The sequence below is a fragment of the Bubalus kerabau genome, chromosome 3 (assembly GCF_029407905.1).
Source record: "Bubalus kerabau isolate K-KA32 ecotype Philippines breed swamp buffalo chromosome 3, PCC_UOA_SB_1v2, whole genome shotgun sequence".
Lineage (NCBI taxonomy): Eukaryota > Metazoa > Chordata > Mammalia > Artiodactyla > Bovidae > Bubalus > Bubalus kerabau.
Window position 1 is genome coordinate 119,276,207 of NC_073626.1, and position 22,864 is coordinate 119,299,070.

At 41.3% G+C, this 22,864-nt stretch overlaps 1 long non-coding RNA gene across 1 annotated transcript in view; it reads right to left on the reverse strand.

The window, feature by feature from the left end:
- Window positions 1–619: 619 nt before the first annotated feature.
- LOC129646525 (uncharacterized) overlaps window positions 620–22,864 on the reverse strand; it is a 35,947-nt gene continuing 13,702 nt past the window's right edge. Inside the window, exon 5 of the long non-coding RNA XR_008712001.1 lies at window positions 620–2,570. This is a non-coding gene — a long non-coding RNA (uncharacterized LOC129646525). The remainder of the gene's footprint in view (window positions 2,571–22,864) is intronic.

A 22,864-nucleotide genomic window follows, 5' to 3' on the forward strand; every position in this document is an offset into this window, starting at 1 on the left:
CTTGCATAATTTTAGACAGATTATCCCGCCCAAAGAACAATATAATGTAAGAAATAGTATTCTCAGAATAATAATAATAATAAATAATCCTACAACATTACAGAGCATTTCTTAGAGTAAATTTTTAGTGTGTTTTTTTTCAAAACTAAACTTTTTCTTTGGAAATAATTTTAGATTTATAGAAAAGTTTTGCAAAGATAGTATTGACTTTCCTTATACCCCTTACCCAGTTTTCCCTATCATTAACACCTAACGTTACTATAGTACATTTGTCAAAACTAAGAAACTAACATGGGTAATATTCACTGAATTTAAGATTTTATTCAGATTTCATTAATTTTCCCATTATGCTCCTATTTCAGAGAAGGCAATGGCACCCCACTCCAGTACTCTTGCCTGGAAAATCCCATGGCTGGAGGAGCCTGGTAGGCTGCAGTCCATGGGGTCGCTAAGAGTCAGACACGACTGAGCGACTTCACTTTCACTTTTCACTTTTATGCACTGGAGAAGGAAATGGCAACCCACTCCAGTGTTCTTGCCTGGAGAATCCCAGGGACGGGGGAGCCTGGTGGGCTGCCGTCTATGGGGTCACACAGAGTCAGACACGACTGAAGTGACTGAGCATAGCATAGCATAGCACAGCATGCTCCTATTTTTGTTCCAGAATCCAATACAATTTTAAATACTTTTTGTTTTTAAAGATTCATATTATTCAAAATTTGTGTAAACTGATAACATTTTAAAATCACACCTTCAAATTTGTGAAATTAAAATTGGCAAGCTGTTTATGCAAAAGTTTTCCATAGTATTTAATACAAGGATGGCTGAAGAATTAACCTACTGCAGTGGCCTAAGCCAGTGTTGTTTAAATTGGAATGAGGAGTGGAATGGAGAGAGTGTATTTTGTACTGGGTTTCAGCTGAAGATTTCATTTGAATAAAATCACTAATAAGAAATCCAGGGGAAATATTAGAATACAGTGAGAAATACTAAAAAAACAAATAAGCCAAAATTGAAAATGATCATGTTATAAGAAACTTGCAGAAAATTGCCATAGGCATCATTTTTTCATACAAATAGTTTAAGCTTTTTACTGCAAAGAGCATACAAGCAAACTAGGTAGCCACATACATTGCAAAATAATGTCCATTTGTTGTTACTATACACAAAATTGTTAACCAACTATATTGTTTTTGTTTACTCACTAAGTCATGTCTGATTATTTTGTGATCCCATGGGCTATAGCCTGCAAGGCTCCTCTGTCCTTGGTATTTCCCAGGCAACAATACTACAGTGGGTTGCCATTTCCTTCTCCAGGCGATATTCCTGGCCCAGGTATCAAACCTGTGTCTTCCACACTGCAGGCAGATAACTTACCATTGAGCCACCTGAGAAGCCCTATTAAAATATAAACAGCCCTTACAAATCAAGAGAAAAATGGACAGAGAGCACAGCCAATTTATGGCCAATAAGCATCTGAAAAACTATTCAAATTCATTTTCAAAGAATACAAGCTTAACTGCAAAGTACATTTTTTAATTTATCAACCTGGTGATGATAATGCAAAGTGCAGGCTGATGTGCAAAGAACAAGGCACTCTTGTACATTGCTAGTGAAAGTGAAAGTTGCTTAGACATGTCTGACTCTGTGAGACCCCACGGATTATAAAGTCCATGGAATTCTCCAGGCCAAAATACTGGAGTGGGTAGCCTTTCCCTTCTCCAGGGGATCTTCCCAGGTCTCCCGCATTGCAGATGGATGCTTTACCAGCTGCTAACATAGGAGTAAAATGTGAAAATTGTTTTACAATGGCTTGGCAATACATGTTTCCAGTTACCTATTGCTGACTAATTAAAATATTTCAAAATGTAGTCGCTTAAATCTACAACAATGTATTGTGTCTCACATTTCTGTGAGTTGGCTGCGTGGTCTTTCATGTCATGGAATGTTGGCTGAGGCCAAGCATGCAGCTGCACTCAGCTGGGAGCCCAGCTAGGGATGGATCGCCTAAGGCTTCTTTTCTTTTCCACATGGCCTTTCTTTCCATTTGGCCTCTCATCATTCAAAAGCCTAGCCCAAGGATCCTTCATGTCAACTGGATTCCAAGAAAGCAAAAATGGAAGCTGACAGATCTAAGGAGTAAGTCTGGAAGCGATGGTATGCTGGAGCCCATTGGTCATATATGCTTTCTCTTTCCAACTACATGCTCTGTGATATCACATTGGTAGCTCGAAATCAGTCATGCTGGCAGCACTTACACACATGCTGTTATTCAATCGTGTCCAACTCTTTGCAACCCTTTGGACCATAGCCCACCAGGCTCCTTTGTCCATGGGATTTTTCAGGCAGGCACACTGGAGTGTGTTGCCATTTCCTCTACAGGGGATCTTCCTGACCTAGGGATCAAACCTACATCTCCTGTGTCTTCTGCATTTCAGGTGGATTCTTAGAAATTGGCAAATGCTCTAAATCATGACTTTTAATTATTTTTCAAAAAGCTGAAAGTCACACAGCTTCACATCCATCACATTCTGTTTCTTCAAGCAAGTCACAAATCCAGCCGAGAGTTCCTGTGGGAGAAGAAACAAATTTTACCTTCTTGATCTGAGGAGTGACAAAGAATTTGTGACCATATTTAATCCAACAGAGTCTTCCCTCTGGCCACAAATTATTTATATTCTTTCTCATGCAAAACAAAACAAAACAGACCACCTCCCAAGACACCTCAAAGTCTCATTCCAAGAAGGCATCAGCCTCAAAGTTCAATATTTCTAACTAACAAAAACCTACTATATAGCCCAGGGAATTCTGCTCAATATTCTGTAACAACCTAAATGGGAAAAAAGAATTTGAAAAAGAATAGATAGGTGTATATGTATATCTGAATCATTTTGCTGTACATCTAAAGTTAACACAACATTATTAATCAACTATTGTTGTTTAGTCACTAAGTTGTATCTGACTCTTTGTGACCCCATGGACTATAGACTGTCAGGCCCCTCTGCTCATGGGATTTCCCAGGCAAGAATACTGGAGTGGGTTTCTATTTTCTTCTCCAGGGGATCTTCCCTACCCAAGGATCAAACCTGTGTCTCCTGCTTGGCAGGCAGATTCTTACCACTGAACCACCTGTGAAGCCCCTTAATCAACTATACTCCAGTATAAAATTAAAAAATTTTAAAAATGTTTTAAATAATAAAATAAATACCCACTTTGGAATTAAATTTTTAAAAAGCTCAATATTTCATGACCTGAATCATGCTAAGATATGACTGCAGCTCCTCCGGGTCTAGAAAGCTGTGAACTGTGAACTTTCCCAACTTGCCTCCACCCTTCCACCCCTACCAGGCATTCAATGGTGAGAAGTGGACAGGAAAGTCACCATGGATGCTCCTATTCAACAACACAGAGAACAGGTTTATAACAATTCTGAAATCTACCTGGATATTAGATGAGAAATCCTCTATACCCCACCCCCAGCTCTGGGCCTGGGAGCTCTGCTAGGGCTGAAACATGTCAAGTGACTGCTCATCCCCCTGGCTTCCCTAGCTGACCTCTATTCATTCAGGAGTCTAGGGCAAAGTTCTTTACAGAATGCTAGCTGGTTTCTAGAGAGCAACAGGAGAAACTGCTATGTCTCTCAAAGGCTAGGTCTGCTGATTCACACTGGTGTATAGCAAAAACCAACACAACACTGTAAGGCAATTTCCTCCAATTAAAAAATAATTAAAAAAATAGGCTAGGCCTGGAATAGCAACAGTGTCTTCATACAAGTGTTTCTATATTTAGCAAATAAAAATACCGAATGCCTCATGAAAAGATGCTCAACATTGCTGATTCTTAAATGCAAATCACAATGGGATATACTTTACACCTGTCAGAATGGTTATTATCAAAAAGTCTACAAATAACATATTAGTAAGGAAATGGGAAAACGGGAACCTTTGTAAACTATTGGAAAGTAAATTGGTGCAGCTACTGTGGAAAACAGTGTGGAGCGTCCTCAAAAACCCAAAAATAGGACTACCATATGACCCAGCAATTCTACTCTTGAGTATGCTGCTGCTGCTGCTAAGTCGCTTCAGTCGTGTCTGACTCTGCGACCCCATAGATGGCAGCCCACCAGGCTCCCCTGTCCCTGGGATTCTCCAGGCAAGAACACTGGAGTGGGTTGCCATTTCCTTCTCCAGTGCATAAAAGTGAAAAGTGAAAAATGAAAGTGAACTCGCTCAGTCGTGTTCAACTCTTAGCGACCCTGTGGACTGCAGCCCACCAGGCTTCTCCGTCCATGGGATTTTCCAGGCAAGAGTACTGGAGTGGGGTGCCATTGCCTTCACCACTCTTGAGTATACATCTCTAAAAAAATGAAAATACTAATTCAAAAATATACATGCACCCCAATGTTCATTGAACACTATTTATAGCAGCCAGGACATGGATGCAACCCAGGTGTCCATCAACAGACAAATGGATTAAGAAGATTGACTCAGTCATAAGAAGAATGAAATTCTGCCATTTGTAGCAATGTGGATGGACCTAGAGAATATATTATGTTAGTGACATAAATCAGACAGGGAAAGATAGATACTATAGGATATCACTTACATGTGGAATCTAAAAAATAATACAAATTAATGTATGTGCAAAACAGAAACACAAACAGAAACAGAAAACAAACTTGTGGTTACCAAAGTGGAGAGGTAGAGGGGGAGAGACAAATAAGGAATATGGGATTAACATATACAAACTACTGTGTATAAAATAGATAAGCAACAAGAATATATTGTATAGCACAGGGAATTATAGCCATTATCTTGTAATAACTTACAATTGAGCATAATATGCAAAAATAATGAGTCATTATGCTGTACACATGAATATAATATCTTATAAATCAGTTCAGTTCAGTTCAGTCGCTCAGTCGTGTCCAACTGTTTGCGATCCCATGAATTGCAGCACACCAGGCCTCCCTGTCCATCATCAACTCCCAGAGTTCACTCAGACTCACGTCCATCATGTCAGTGATGCCATCCAGCCATCTCATCCTCTGTCTTCCCCTTCTCCTCCTGCCCCCGATCCCTCCCATCATCAGAGTCTTTTCCAATAAGTCAACTAAATCAGCTACACATCAATAAAATGGTACAGAATACCAAGTTAAATTTGAATGTCAGATAAATCACAAATAATATTTTAGTATAAGTATGTCCCACTTTTCTGTTTGTTTGATATTCTAATTTTACTGAGCATCTTTTATTTTACCTGGCAATCCTATTTTCACCACATTCTGAAGGTCAAAGTAAGTCACTCAAGGATAAGGAAAGGAGACATCACTTATTTTTGTTTGTGTCATGTCTTAGTTGCATCATGTGGGATCTTTCATTGCAGCGTGGGCTCTCTCGTTGTGGCACATGGGCTCCAGAGCAAGAAGGCTTCAGTAGTTGCAGCACATGAGCTTGACTGCTTTGAGGCTTATGGGATCTTAGTTCCCTGACCAGGGATTGAACCTACATCCCCTGCATTGAAAGGCAGTTTCTTAACCACTGGATGATGAGGGAAGTCCTGAGACATCACTTTTTAAAAATTTAATTTGTTATTTATTATTGAAGTATAGTTGATCTACAATGTTATATTAATTTCTGCTGTACAGCAAAGTGATTCAGTTACACACATACATACATTCTTTTTTATATTCTTTTCCATAATGGCTTATTACATGGCATTGAATACAGATCCTCATGCTATCCTGTAGGACCTTTTTGATTATCCATTCTGTATATAACAGCTTGTATCTGCTAACCCCAGCCTCCCACTCCATTCCCTCCTCATCCTTCCTTCCCCTTGGCAACGATAAGTCTGTTCTCTAAAGACACCACTTATTGACGGATGAGTGGCATGCTTGTACAGGGAGAGGAGAAGTTAATGATGCCTATTTTTCAGACTGTCACCCTTAGCAAAAAGCCTTGAAAATACGCATCTCATTGTAAAACCAATGATTCTATTTCTAGGGGTTTTTAAAAGCACATGATTAAAGACGTGTCAAAGATTTAGCTACATGAAAGTTCATTGTAGAACTGCTTGTAGTGGTGAAAAATAGGAACAACCTAGATATGCAAAGATAAGAAATAAGTATATTTATAGTGGCCATAAAATGCTCAAGCACTGAGTTGAGCCCTGAAGAGATAGTGGACAACATGGAAAACCTGTGGTCTCAGAAATTTTAAAGGCTAAAAGCACAAGGTTGACATTAAACAGATAATCATATATTTGACTAATGGACTGTAAGTGTGCTAATTACCATAAAGGCAAACTACTGGGTGCTATGGAATCACCAAGGGATCTAAATTATTGGGGACTGGTTTAGGAGAAGGAGCAGGAAATAAAGAGAAAAGATGAGGGAAGAGAGCACTAAGCAGAGTGAAGAGAAAAAGGATTCTAAATATATATTTATTTACATGTAAAGATCATCATAATAAACGGATATGAGATGCTCACGAGACATCTAAGTGGAGATGCCGAATTGCATTTAGATATACAAGTTGGGATCCTGGGGAAGGTTAGATCTGGATATATACACTTTGAAGTTACCAGTCTATAATAGTCACTAGGCAGTGATATAAGAAAATCAGGGGAGTAGGGTATCACAAAGTGGCTTCCCACATGGTGCTAGTGCTAAAGAACCTGACTGTCAATGCAGGAGTCATAAGAGACATGGGTTTGATCCCTAGGTGGGGAAGATCCCCTGGAGGAGGCCATGGCAACCCATTTCAGTATTCTTGCTTAGAGAACCCCATGGACAGAGGAGCCTGGAGGGCTACCATCCATAGAGTGGCAAAGAGTTGAGCATGACTGAAGAAACATACCATGACTTAGCACGTACACATGCATGCAGGGTATCACAGAAGCCAAGAAAAATTTCGAGGAGATCATGGTCACTTGGGAGAAAAGCCACTGAGTGGTTACATAGATGAAGGCAAAATGTGACCACTGAGTTTGGTAACATGGAGGTCACTGATGAATTTTTTAGAAGTTTCAGATGTAGTGGGGAGAACAGAGGCCCATATGAAATGGACTGAAAATAGGTGATGCGGTGGGGAAAGGCATTCATTTGAGTTTTTCTGTAAAAGAACAGGAAAATGGGGTAGCAACTAGACAGGAATGGGAGGTCAAGAGCAGGTTTGTTGGCTGAAGGACACAACCCCCCTAGAAAGAGGGAAACTGATAATTCAGGAGAGAGACGTCTATTTGTGGGAGTAAAGTCTTTGAGAAAGTGAAAGAGGATGAGGTACAGAGCACAAGGAAAGGGCTGGCTTTATCTAGGAACAGGTATGCTTCCTCCTATGATAGCGGATGAAAGACTGTGGGTGCTGATTCAAGAGGCTGCAGAGACACAGTGAAAGGAAAATGAGAAAGTGTCCATTTACTTCTATTTCTCATGAAGCATGAATCAAATCCACCAGTAAGAAGGGAAAGAAGGAAGGGGGAGATTAGAACAGGTTCTCTGAATATACTATACATCTCATGTTGATCCTGCTAATTTGAAAATCAATGCACGTATAGACTCTCACTTACCCAATAAAATTTGCAGTTTCTCAAGATCTCAAATAAGAAAAAAGTGAAGAGGCTCAGTACCAAGAACAACAGTGTAAAAATCAAGATGGATTTATTGAGGAATTTTATTTAAAAACCTTAAAGGAGTTTTATAATCATATATTAAAATTCATCAGTGTCAATTCAGCAACAGGAAAATTCTGAAGTCATAGAAGGAAGTACACATGAAAGTATTGTTCAGTTCTGCATCTTAGCCAGAATTAACAGAGACCCAGTGATGGGTTTCCCAGGTGGTGCTAATGGTAAAGAACCTGCCTGCCAATGCAGGAGAGGTAAGAAATGTGGGTTTGATCCCTGGGTCCCTGGAAGGAGAGCACAGCAACCCACTCCAGCATTCTTGCTGAAGAATCACATGGACAGAGGAGCCTGGCAAGATACAGTCCATGGGGTCACACAGAGTTGGACATGACTAAAGCGATGCATGCACACACAATGATGTCTGTTTTAGTGACTTAGCCAATGAAATAAATTGCTTATTTCCATATTAGCAAAGAGACTGAATAAGTAATTGGATAACGCATTTCTTATGACCAAGGCAGACTTGACATGAATAGACTCGTGAGATAAAGTCAATGTGATAAAATGCAATACACTACTGTAAATGCAAAACCAGCTAACTTGGCACTAAGAGTTGACACTCCTGGGAGTATTTTTTCAGAAGCTATTAGAAAAAATGAAATCTGAGAAGAACTTTTGGGTCATCAATGCTCTATATTTAGAATCTTCAAATAATCATAGATCTCAGCACTTTGTCAACAAGGGAGACATAGAATGGGGTTACATCATCTTTTCACTGGGTTTTCTTTCTTGTTGAACACACTGAAAAATTTGTGATGGGACAGATCCCATCCTAAATCTTAAAAACAGATGTTACAATTTTCACATGAAATTAAAAATACATTATGATAATTTAGCATGTAATAGTAACATTACCGGAGAAAGCAATGGCACCCCACTCCAGTACTTTTGCCTAGAAAATCCCATGGATGGAGGAGCCTGGTGGGCTGCAGTCCATGGGGTTGCTAGAGTCGGACACGACTGAAGCGACTTAGCAGCAGCAGCAGCAGTAGCAGCAGTAACATTACATTGCAATACAAATTTTTAAAAGAGCAACCATTCATTGAGCACTTAGGTACCAAGCACTGTTCTTTGTACCTGGTATATGTATTATCTTACATAAACTTCAAAACTCCTAAGACACCTATATGAGGTAGCTTCTATTACTACCAACATTTTGCAAAAAACAGAAACTTGGTTCATCTAATCCATCTAAGATAGACTGTTACAAATATTATATACCTCTTCCATATCAAGTATATTACTACATCCAGGGGATTTTGTACAGTAAAAAAGAAGGCCCAGTGCTGAAGAATTGATTCTTTCGAACTGTGGTGCTGGAGAAAACTCTTGAGAATCCCTTGAATTGCAAGGAGATCAAACAAGTCAATCCTAAAGGAAATTAGGAGGAGGAGGTCACCATTAATCCCACCACAGAGCTGCCAGAACTTACACAGAAGTGGGAAATAAACCCTTGGAGGGCACAAACAGATCCTTGTGCACCAGGACCCAGGAGAAAGGAGCAGTGACCCCAGAAGAGGCTGACCTAGACTTGCCTGTGAGTGTCCAGGAGTCTCCACCTGAGGAGTGGGTCAGTGGTGGTCTGCTGCAGGGTTGGGGGCCCTGAGAGAAGCAGTACATGCTACACTCAGGATCTTTTGAAGGAGGCCACCATTATCTTCATCACCTCCACCATAGTTTGGTGCCAGGTAAATAACAGGGAGGGAACATAGCTCCACCCATCAACAAAAAATTGGATTCAAAATTTACTGAGCATGATAGGGCCATCAGAACAAGACCCAGTTTCCCCCTCGGTCAGACTCTCCCATCAGGAAGCTTCCATAAGCCTCTTACCCTTCTCCATTATAGGGCAGACAGACTGAAAACCACAGTCACAGAAAACTAACCAATCTAATTACATGGACCACAGCCTTGTCAAACTCAATGAAACTATGAGCCATGGAGTGTAAGGCCACCAAAGACAGACGGGTCATGGTGGAGAGTTCTGACAAAATGTGGTCCACTGGAGAAGGGAATGGCAAACCACTTCAGTATTCTTGCCTTGAGAACCCCATGAACAGTATGAAAAGGCAAAATGATAGGACACTGAAAGAGGAACTCCCCAGGTCGGTAGGTGCCCCATATGCTACTGGAGATCAGAAGAGAAATAACTCCAGAAAGAATGAAGAGATGGAGCCAAAGCAAAGACAACACTCAGTTGTGGATGTGACTGGTGATGGAAGCAAGGTCCGATGCTGTAAAGAGCAATATTGCATAGGAATCTGGAATGTTAGGTTCACAAATCAAGGCAAATTGGAAGTGGTCAAACAGGAGATGGCCAGAATGGATGTTGACATTTTAGGAATCAGCGAACTAAAATGGACTGGAGTGGGTAAATTTAACTCAGATGACCATTATATCTACTACTGTGGGCAGGAATCCCTTAGAGATTCTTGGAATGGAATGGAATAGCCATCATAGGCAACCAAAGAGTCCAAAATGCAGTATTTGGATGCAATCTCAAAAATGACAGAATGGTCTCTGTTTGTTTCCAAGGCAAACCATTCAATATCACAGTAATCCAAGTCTATGCCCCGACCAATAATGCTGAAGAAGCTGAAGTTGAACGGTTCTATGAAGACCTACAAGACCTTCTAGAACTAACACCCCAAAAAAAGATGTTCTTTTCATTATAGAGGACTGGAATGCAAAAGTAGGAAGTCAAGAAACACCTGGAGTAACAGGCAAATTTAGCCTTGGAGTACAGAATGAAGCAGGGCAAAGGCTAACAGAGTTTTGCCAAGAGAACGCAACGGTCATGGCAAACACCCTCTTCCAACAACACACAAGAAGATTCTACACATGGACATCACCAGATGGTCAATACTGAAATCAGATTGATTATATTCTTTGCAGCCGAAGATGAAGAAACTCTATTCTGTCAGCAAAAACAAGACCAGGAGCTGACTGTGGCTCAGATCATGAATTCCTTATTGCCAAATTCAGACTTAAATGGAAGAAAGTAGGGAAAACCACTAGACCATTCAGGTATGAACTAAATCAAATCCCTTACAATTATACAGTGGAAGTGAGAAATAGATTTAAAGGACTAGGGGCGGTCCTAAGATGACCCCTAAGATGGTCCTAAGATGGCCCCTAAGACAGGATGGGGAGACCATTTTCTCCCCCACAAATTCATCGAAAGAACATTTGAACACTGAGCAAATTTCACAAAACAACTTCTGAACGCTGGCAGAGGACACCAGGCATCCAGAAAGGCAGCCCATTGTCTTCAAAAGGAGGTAGGACAAAATACAAAAGGTAAAAAGAGAGACAAAAGAGTTAAGAATGGAGACCCATCCCATGAGGGAGTTGTAAAAGAGAAGTTTCCAAACACAAGGAAACTCTCTCACTGGTGGATCTGTGGGGAGTGTTGGAATCTCAAAGTGGAACCTCAGTGTTGGAACCTCAGCATAACCAGGAGGATAAATAAATAAATAAACAAAACCCACATGCCTAATGGCAACTCCCAGCGGAGAAGTAGCCCAGATGCTCGAGTCTGCCACCAGCAAGCAGGAGCTAAACAGGGAGGCGGGAGCTGCATTGCTTAGGGTAAGGACTGGGCCTGAATGCCCTGAGGGCAATCTGAGGGAGCTAACGTGGGATAGCAACCCAAACTGTGGGATAACCAGAGAGAGAGAAAAAAAAAAGAGAGAGAACTTTGCCACGAAAAGCCCTAACCTAAGGCACTGCCAGGCCTGCTCACAGAACAAAGGACTGAGCGAATACCAAAGGAGAGATAGCCCATTGCGGACTGGCCCATCCCCCGCCGGAGGCAGGGAGGCAGCCAGAGCTGGAAAGGGGCAATCTCGGTCCCAGAGAGGGCATCCTCTACCAAACTGCGAGCAGGCTCCCAGTTGCTAACCAAGTCTTACTGGGTCCTGGACAGTTGACATCCGCTGGGAGGGTCACAGCCAGAGATCAGCTCCCCAGAGAGACACACTGCACACCTGAGATGGCACTCCCGCTGTGCATCCAGGAAATTAAGTGGCTGGGACGGGGGAGGCGATAAGATGCACCGCACCTGGGGAGTGTGTGCTTGCTAAGCACCTGGTCACCTGAGCTGCTCGGACCTGGGAAGGGCACAAAACGCAGGACCCACCAAGTCTGTGCCTTTGTGGACTACCCAAGAACCTCAACCTGAGCGGATTAGACCTGGGAAGTGCACGCAACCCAGGGCCTGCTTTAGACAGTTCCCCTGCAGAGCAACCTGGAGCCTGAGCAGTGTAGAGCGGGGGGCAAACCCAGTGTGGCCAAGACACTGCAAGCACTCCCCACACACGCCAGTGATATTTGTTTGTGGTTTTCCTCCCTCCCCACAGCACGGCTGAACAAGTGAGCCTAAATAAGTGACCACTTTCAACCCTTTGTGTCAGGGCAGAAATTAGACACTGAAGAGACTTGCAAACAGAAGAAGCCAAAATAAACAGAGGGAACCGCTTTGGAAATGACAGGTGCAACAGATTAAAACCCTGTAGTTAGCACCAACTATATTGGAAGGGGCCTATAGATCTTGAGAAGTATAAGCTGGAACAAGGAACTATCTGAAACTGAACTGACCCCACACTGCATGCAACAGCTCCAGAGAAATTCCTAGATATATTTTTACTATTACCATTTTTTTAATTAAAAATTAAAAAAAATTTTTAAGTCTGCTATTACTCCTTAATTTTCATTTTTATAACCTACTATGAAGAATGCTCAAACTACCACACAATTGCACTCATCTCACACGCTAGTAAAGTAATACTCAAAATTCTCCAAGCCAGGCTTCAGCAATACATGAACTGTGAACTTCCAGATGTTCAAGCTGGTTTTAGAAAAGGCAGAGCAACCAGAGATCAAATTGCCAACATCCGCTGGATCGTGGAAAAAGCAAGAGGGTTCCAGAAAAACATCTATTTCTGCTTTATTGACTATGCCAAAGCCTTTGACTGTGTGGATCACGATAAACTGGAAAATTCTTCAAGAGATGGGAATACCAGACCACTTGACCTGCCTCTTGAGAAATCTGTATGCAGGTCAGTAAGCAACAGTTAGAACTGGACATGGAACAACAGACTGGTTCCAAATAGGAAAAAGAGTACGTCAAGGCTGTATATTGTCAACCTGTTTATTTAACTTATATGCAGAGTACATCATGGGAAGCGCTGGACTGGAAGAAGCACAAGCTGGAATCAAGATTGCTGGGAGAAATATCAATAACCTCAGATATGCAGAGGACACCACCCTTATGGCAGACAGTCAAGAGGAACTGAAAAGCCTCTTGATGAAAGTGAAAGTGGAGAGTGAAAAAGTTGGCTTAAAGCTCAACATTCAGAAAACGAAGATCATGGCATCTGGTCCCATCACTTCATGGGAAATAGATGGGGAAACAGTGTCAGACTTTATTTTTCTGGGCTCCAAGATCACTGCAGATGGTGACTGCAGCCATGAAATTAAAAGACACTTACTCCTTGGAAGAAAAGTTATGACCAACCTAGATAGCATATTCAAAAGCAGAGACATAACTTTGCCAACAAAGGTCCGTCTAGTGAAGGCTATGGGTTTTCCAGTAGTCAGGTATGGATGTGAGAGTTGGACTGTGAAGAAAGCTGAGCGCCAAAGAATTGATGCTTTTGAACTGTGGTGTTGGAGAAGACTCTTGAAAGTCCCTTGGACTGCAAGGAGATCCAACCAGTCCATTCTGAAGGAGATCAGCCCTGGGATTTCTTTGGAAGGAATGACGCTAAAGCTGAAACTCCAGTACTTTGGCCACCTCATGTGAAGAATTGACTCATTGGAAAATACTCTGATGCTGGGAGGAATTGGGGTCAGGAGGAGAAGGGGATGACAGAGGATGAGATGGCTGGATGGCATCACTGAGTCAGTGGATGTGAGTCTGAGTGAACTCTGGAAGTTGGTGATGGACAGGGAGGCCTGGTGTGCTGCGATTCATGGGGTCACAAAGAGTCGGACACGACTGAGCGACTGAACTGAACTGAACTGAGATATAAAATAAATAACTAGTAAGAACTTACTCTATAGTACAGGAAACTCTACTCAATACTCTAATGACCTATGTGGGAACAGTATCTAAAAAAGAGTGGATTGGCACTTTCCTGGTGGTCCAGTGATTAAGAATCCATCTTCCAATGCAGGGGATGTGGGTTTGATCCCTGGTCAGGGAACTAAGAGCCCACATGCCTCAGGGCAACTAAGCTCTGCACCTCAACTACTAAGCCCGGGGAATTTAGAGCCCTCCAATCCCAGGGACGAGGGAGCCCAGTGGGCTGCCGTCTATGGGGTCGCACAGAGTCGGACACGACTGAAGCGACTTAGCAGTAGCAGCAGTGCCACACCTAGAGAAGCCGGCACGCTGCAAGGAAAAATCCTACATGTCACAACTGACAATTGACCCAGCCAAATAAATAAACATATATACTTCTTAAAATAAATAAAAATTAAAAAGATTGCATATATATAACTGATTCACTTCGCTGTATAGCAGTAACTCACACAACATTGTAAATCAACTCTACTCTCATGAAAATTATTTTCAATGACTTCCCTGGTGGTCCAGTGGTTAAGAACTTGCCTGCCAATGCAGGGGACACGGGTTTGGTTACTGGTCTGGGGAGATCCCATGTGCCATGGGACAACCAAGCCTGTGCACAGTGCAGCGAAAAATAAGTAAATAACATTTTAAAATTAATTAAAAAATAAAATTGCTGTCACACACTTACCTGCAAATTCTCATTGACTCCCTCTCTACCTCCCTGCTTTATTAAAAAAAAAAAAGCTTTTTTTTTAGTGAAACAATAATTTATTAGAAGGAAAAAAGAGTATAGTACCTGTGGACACATGGGCAGGCTCAGAGAGAGAGAGTCCTGAGTCATCCTCCCTCCTTTATTATTTAATATTTTTTGTCAGCACTTATCACTAATACAGCATATATTTTACTTGCTTATTCTATTTATTGTCTACAATGTTAGTAAAGAGTCCCTCTCCTAATTTAAAACCTGTGTGTGACATTTCAGGCCTGACCAAAGGCAATTCAAAGGCTTTAAGCTGGAAGGCCTGGGGTTGGGAGGAGGGAGCTTCCCCTTCCCCACACAGTCTCAAGGACTCAGAACCCCTGGGGGAAGTCATGCTCTTTCACTCCTAACCCTGGAGGCTTCATTCCTAGGTTTCTTTATCTAAGGCCTTGGGCAGAGATCTGCAGGCACCTCCAATGTGACCTCCTTATGGTTTAGTGGGGAGAGCCTCGACAATTTTTTCTTTCCTCTGACTCAGTACCACCTACTTATCCAGCCTTACCATGCCCCACCTCACTTTGCCATCCTCCCGTCTTCTCCATAAAACTGCAGGAGACCCCCAGGTCTGTACTGATCCACCTGCCCCTCACTGGAATGCCATTTTGTGGGGGAAATAAAACAGGAGGGAGCCTGCACTTTTCCCAGTTTTAGACTTTCTTATAGCATCACAAGAAGTGATTAAAGGCTTCACTCTGATTTTTGGCTTGTTTTAAAAAGCTATTACAACAGTTTTTTCCTTTCTTAGCTCAGCTAAGTTCCTGACAGCTTTACAAGGGCAAAGCTTTGACTTTAGTCTTTTTAGAGCAGTTTTATGTTCATAGCAAAACTGAGCCCCCACATGAGTGTAGCCTCCCCCACCATCAACAACCCATCATCAGTGGTACATATCACCCAGAGTCCATAGCTTACCTTCAGGTTCAATCTTGGTGTACATTCTATGTATCTGAGCAAACTGATGACAGGTATCTACCACTATAGTATCAAAGCCAGTAGTTTCACTGCCCTAAAGTCCACTGCCCTATTCGCTCCTTCTACTCCTGGCAATAAATACTCATTTTACTTTCATCATATCTTTGCCTTTTCCAGAATGACATATTGTTGGAATCATATAGTATGTAACCTTTTCGGATTGGTTTCTTTCCTTTCACTTAGTAAGTTTACAGTTCCTCCATGCCTTTTCATGGCTTGATTGTCCATTTCTTTTCAGCACTGAATTATACACTATGGTCTGGGTGCATCACAGTTACTTGTTTATTCACCTACAATGAAGGGTCATCTTGGTTGTTCCAAGTTTTTGCAATTACAAATAAAGCAGCTATAAATATCTGAGGGCTATAATATCCCTCCCTCTAAAAGCATTTTCTTTCTATTCTACCCTTTTTCTGAGTTACTGTGGAATAGTAAAGATCATCTGACAAGACCTTTATTGGTCTGCAATCTGGGTGTGTGACAGAATCAACAATGGACACAATTCCCTACATCCTGTTTCCTTTGAAATGAGCCCTGATACTTTTATGCCAGGCTTCCCTGGTGGCTCAGTGGTAAAGAATCCACCTGCCAATGTAGATGTGAGTTTGATCCCTGGGTCAGGAAGATCACCTGGAGAAAGAAATAGCAACCCACTCCAGTATTCTTGCCTGGGAAATCCCAGGGACAGAGGAGTCTGGCAAGCTACAGTCCACAGGGTCACAAAAGAGTCAGACATAGTAACTAAAAAAGAACCACTTCTATGCCACCTCAAGGCACCCTAAAGTTTTCTGCAATAGGGCTCACCCACCACTCAACATTCTAGGACTTTTTAACTTTCTTACTACACATCCAAACTTTTAAAATACTCTGTAATATTTTCCAACTGAACTGAACAATGAAATCTGAGGGACAAAAGGTCTTAAAATATTGCCAAGGGAAAAGAAGGAGCTGAGAGACAAAAGCTGAGTGATAAGAAGATCTTAAAATATTGCTGAGGGACAAGAGTTGAGGGACAGGAAGGTCTTAAAACAGCACCTCACCCAGAAGACAAAGTTGTCCCTATTCCTGCCAGTATCAAATGCAACCAAGTAACATTGCAATGATGGATAATAAGTCTCTCCTGCTTTCTAATGTCCATCCATAGCTGAAGTCACCAAACGGTTCTTGCTGACTTGCCACTGGAAAAAAAATTGCATGCTTGAACTGACTGATGAGTGAGGTATTAAGGACCAGCTTGACTGGCATCCTACCAGTTCTCCCAGAACTCTAAATTTAACCTGCCACAAAAGTCGAGTGAGTTGCTGGATGAAGGAGTCTGCACATTTATTACCTCACCGTAGAGCACCTGGGCTCTACAGGTCATCAGATCCATGACAACTATGCTGTTGTCAGAACACTGATTTTTCTCAGAAGTGACAGAAAAGGTCATGGTAGGAGACCTAAAAGCCTATCTACCCTGCAGCTGAAAACTTAGTTCACTTTATGTGAATTATTTTTGTTTGTTTGTTTGTTTTTATTTGACTTCAGTTCAGTCAGTTCAGTTTAGTCGCTCAGTCGTGTCCGACTCTTTGCGACCCCATGAATCACAGCACACCAGGCCTCTCTGTCCATCACCAACTCCTGGAGTTTACCCAAACTCATGTCCATCGAGTCAGTGATGCCATCCAACCATCTCATCCTCTGTCGTTCCCTTCTCCTCCTGCCCCGAATCCCTCCCAGCATCAGGGTCTTTTCTAATGAGTCCACTCTTCGCATGAGGTGGCCAAAGCATTGGAGTTTCAGCTTTAGCATCAGCCCTTTCAGTGAACACCCAGGACTGATCTCCTTTAGGATGGACTAGTTGGATCTCCTTGCAGTCCAAGGGACTCTCAAGAGTCTTCTCCAATACCACAGTTCAAAAGCATCAATTCCCCGGCGCTCATCTTTCTTTATAGTCCAACTCTCACATCCATACATGACCACTGGAAAAACCATAGCCTTGACTAGATGGACTTTTGTTGGCAAAGTAATGTCTCTGCTTTTTAATATGCTATCTAGGTTGGTCATAACTTTCCTTCCAAGGAGTAAGCCTCTTTTAATTTCATGGTTGAAATCACAATCTGCAGTGATTTTGGAGCCCCCAAAAGTAAAGTCTGACACTGTTTCCACTGTTTCCCCATCTACTTCCCATGAAATGATGGGACCAGATGCCATGATCTTAGTTTTCTGAATGTTGAGCTTTAAGCCAATTTTTTCACTCTCCTCTTTCACTTTCATCAAGAGGCTTTTTAGTTCCTCTTTACTTTCTGCCATAGGGTGGTGTCATCTGCATATTTGATGTTATTGATATTTCTCCTGGCAAGCTTGATTTCAACTTGTGCTTCTTCCAGCCCAGCCTTTCTCAAGATGTACTCTGCATATAAGTTAAATTAGCAAGGTGACAATATACAGCTTTGACATACTCCTTTCCTTATTTGGAACCAGTCTGTTGTTCCATGTCCAGTTCTAACTGTTGCTTCCTGACTTGCATATAGGTTTCTCAAGAGGCAGGTCAGGTGGTCTGGTATTCCCATCTCCTTCAGAATTTTCCAGTTTATTGTGATTCACACAGTCAAAGGCTTTGGCATAATCAATAAAGCAGAAATAGACGTTTTTCTGGAACTCTCTTGCCTTTTCCATGATCCAGCGGATGTTGGCAATTTGACCTCTGGTTCCTCTGCCTTTTCTAAAACCAGCTTGAACATCTGGAAGTTTACGGTTCATGTATTGCTGAAGCCTGGCTTGGAGAATTTTGAACATTACTTTACTAGCGTATGAGATGAGTGCAATTGTGTGGTAGTTTGAGCATTCTTTGGCATTGCCTTTCTTTGGGATTGGAATGAAAACTGACCTTTTCCAGTCCTGTGGCCACTGCTGAGTTTTCCAAATTTGCTGGCATATTGAGTGCAGCACTTTCACAGCATCATCTTTCAGGATTTGAAATAGCTCAACTGGAATTACAGTTTCTATTTTTTTTTTCCAGTTTCTATTTGACTTAGTCAAATAGAAAACAGCTCCAATTGACATTTTTCCAAAGAAGATATACAAATGACCAATTAACATGTGAAAGGATTCTCAAAATCATTAGTGATTGGTGGTGGTGGTGGTGGTTAGCAGTGGTTTAGTCGCTAAGTCATGTCCAACTCTTGTACTGTTGTAGTTCACCAGGCTTCTCTGTTCGTAGGATTCTCCAGCAAGAATACTGGAGTGGGTTGCCATTTCCTTCTCCAGGTGACTTTTCCCACCTAGGAATCTAATCCAGGTCTCCTGCATCACAGGCAAATTCTTTACCAAATGAGCTATGAGGAAATTCCAAATACTGGAGTGGATTGCCATGCCCTCCTCCAGGGGATCTTCCCAACCCAGGGATAGAACCCAGGTCTCCCGCATTGTAGGCAGATTCTTTACCATCTGAGCCACCATGGAAGCCTGATAGGGATACACAAATCAAAAATAGGTACCATTTTAAACCTTCCATGGGATTTTCCAGGCATGAATACTGGAGTGGGTTGCCATTTCCTTCTCCATTTAAACCTTCTAGGATTCGTAAAATACACAAATTGAGAAAATAACATTCTCTTGCTGAGGATATGGAGAAATTAGAACCCTCATACACTGCTGGTAGGAATTTAAAGTTGGGTAGTTGCTTTGGAAATTAGTCTGAAAGCTCCTCAAAAGTTTAAATATGGAGTTATGATATAAGCCAGAAATTCATCTCATAACTATGTACTCAAAAGAATTAAAAAGTAAATTCACACAAAAATTTTTACCTGAATGTGCATTAGTACCATTATTCATAATAGCCTCAAAACGGATACAACCAAAATACTCACCAGTGAATGAACAGAGGAAAAAATGTGGCATATGCATGTGAAACTGTTGGTCACTCAGTCGTGTCCAGCTCTTTGCGACCCCATGGACCATCCACTAGGCTCCTCTGTCCATGAATTCTCCAGGCAAGAACACTGGAGTGGGTTGCCATTTCCTTTTCCAGGGCATTGCCAACCCAGGGATCGAACCTGGGTCTCCCACATTGCAGGCAGGCTCTTTACCATCTGACCCACCAGGGAAGCCCTGGTATATGCATATAATCGAATATTATTCAGCTACAAAAAGGAATAAACTACTAATATATGAATGACCACTGAAAATCTATGCCAATTGAAAGAAGTCAGGCTCAAAAAAATCACATATTGTATGAGTCCATTTATATGCAATGTACAGAATAGGTGAATTGAGATAGAAATAGAAAACAGAAAATAGAGATAGAAAACAGGTTAGGGACTTCCCTGACTGACCAGTGGTTAAGAGCTTCCAATGCAGGGGGTGAGGGTTAGACCTTGGTTGGGAAACTAAGATTTTTTTGGTACAGCAAGGCCAAAAAATAAATTTAAAAAATAATAAAAAGAAAATAGATTAGTCATTGTCAAGGGCTGGAGGGAGAGAGGGATAGGAAGTAACTGCTAATAGGTATGATGCACCTTTGCAGAATGATGAAAATTTTCTTATCTTAGATTGTGGATTGTGCTATACTCAGTTGCTCAGCCATGTCAGACTCTTTGTGGCCCAATGGACAGTAGCCTTCCAGTTCCTCTGTGCATGGGCTTTTCCAGGCAAGAATACTGGAGTGGGGTGCCATTTCCTACTCCAGAGGATCTTCCCCACCCAGGGATTGAACCCACATCTCGTGTCTCCTGCGTTGGCAGGCAGATTTTTTTTTTACCACTAGTGCCACCTAGGAAGCCTCTAGATTGTGGAGATGGTTGGAAAATTCTCTGAAAACATTAAAAAGCCATTCATTTGTGCTCTTTAAATGAGTGAATCATATGGTATGTGAACTATGTTTCAATAGGTCATTAAGAAATAAAAAAGACAGCTCTTATCTATTGATAAATAGTCAATAGCCGAGAATATTATTTTTGTTTTTCAGCAAACCTGTCAAAACCTTAAAGAGGAAAAGGTACCCCACATGGTCTGGAGGGCTGAAGTCTATACCAGGAAGGAATCTCTTAGTAGTGTGGCAGCAGTTAAGCAGTTGTACTTTTGAGAGGAGGCCCTAACCCTTTACGGGCCAGGAACAGATATGGTCTCCCTGTTTCCTTTTAAGGCAAACCTGGAGCTAGTGAGCTATATTCACAGATCCACTGCAATTCCATTTTGTCAGTCAGACCTCTGAAGTCTTCAAATCAGGGATTGCAATCTTTCAGAATATAGAATTACCTAGGGTGATCAGCTTGTCCTGATTTACCCAGAAGTTTACCAGTTTCACACTGAAAGACCCATATCCCAGTAACCTGCTCCATGCCAGGAAAATTGGGATAATTAATTATTCTCAGACGACCAGATAAAGCATAGCCTATGGCTGGCAGCTGTCTGTATTTGTTCTTATGATCAATAAGCTACAGCGGGCAGAAATTATTACAATAATCTTTTGCTACAGAAAATAGACTCATATCTTTTCCTCTGGAGTCCTGAGGCTCACTGCTGCTTTTTCCCACTGTGGAAGAATGACTGGAGTGTAAAAATAACCCAAGACAGTAAGCCATAAATCAGATTTAATACCATCAGAAAACACATCTTGGCAGTGGGATTCTGTCTCACTCACATATTAGAGCCATGCTGGAAAGTCACAGCAAACTTTATAGGATAGATAGACTGCTTGACGATAGGCAGAAACCACAAATCATAAATTTTGACCTGAAATTAAAACTATTGATAACAGGTATTCATTAATGAAGGAGCTTTTCAAGCACATATATAGGTCCCTGTCTAAAAATTTCCTGGAAGCTAATCATAGCTCTCTGAAACATCTATTTAATAAAATTTATAAACCATACCTAAACTGAAATCTGCCATACAGAATAAGGTAATATAACATTAAAGGATTATTATTTAATCCATCTAAATTATTTATATTTTCCAGGGAAAAAATAACATTCATTCATAATCAGCTACTAACTGTGTAACCTCAGAAGGGAAAAATAGGTCCCAAGAATACTTTTCCAGTAATTTTAGTCATGCTTCCATATAGTAAACAAGAAACTGTGAAGGAAATGAACAAACAGTAGAAAAGTTTTATGTAAAAGAAAGAGTTTCAGTGGCAATCTCAATGATGTATGCTTACTCTCCTGGCAGGTCCTTAACTTCTGTGTAGTTAATTCAGATGTCTTAGGATCAGCTGAAGCAGAATGTTTTACAAAAATAAACTAACATGAAAACCTTTCCCCAATGTTCATGCAAAGAAGATAATTACAATTTCAGATGTAACGCCAGACTCTTCCTTTTCACATGATGATCTCGTGGTTTCTTAGTTGTGACACATAAAAAAGGTATTTGACCCAAATTGACTCAATTTGTTATATAGTTTATAGAATGTTAAAAAAAAAAAGGAAGAGAAACATTCCCCCTTCCTTCCTTCTTTCTATCTACCTACCTCTAACTATCTTGACTTTTCTCTATAAGTGTGTGTGTATGTTTTACAACTTGGCAGAGGCTGAAGGCACTTTGTTGCTTTGGAAGTCAAACACGTTTGTTACTCAGCTGATACATCCCACATGACAATCATAGGATAAGCTGGTTGTTTTTTCCAAGGTATCACTGCATCATGCTTCTCCTCCTGCTTCAAACTGGGTGTCCTTGTCCTCAGCAATTTATTTTTTTGTTATGAACTTAAAGCTGAAGTCCATCAAATCCCAGATTTAAATGAATAAACACTGTTCACTTGGTAAAAGAGGGAAGTAACAACTGAGGAAGGCAAATGTTGGGTAAAAGATGTGCTTCTGTCATGAGCTTCTACAATCTCTGAGGCTGATGTGCCTCTAATCGGACCCAGAGCCCTTTCTCTATACTGAGCCAAAATAATAGGACTCTCTTTTTCTTTCACATTCCGCTAACCAGGAATCCAGGCTGTCTGTTGGGACGTTTTCTCCCTCAGAGCTGGTCTTAGAGCTCAGATCAACCCATTATTACCCAGATAGAGTTTTGTTTTGTTTTTAACCCAGCTTCCCATGAAACCCAAAACAGTACAAGGTCCTGCTTTCCCTGAAGATAGATGGCCTTGCACCCTATCTCCCAGAGTCCACATTGCATAAATTTAGCATCTACAACCTATAATAAATTTTTATTTATTTATTTATAATAAATTACTTTACTGTGAAACTTTGCTTTATAATTTTTATTTTTTACTATTATTATTTAGCTGTGCTGGGTATTCACTGCAATGCACAGGCTCTTTGTCACAGTGCAGGGGTTTTTCTAACCGAGGTACATGGGCTCCTCTAGTTGTGGTGTGCAGGCGTAGCTGCCCTGCAGCATGTGGGATCTTAGCTCCCTGACTAGGGATCAAACCCATGTCC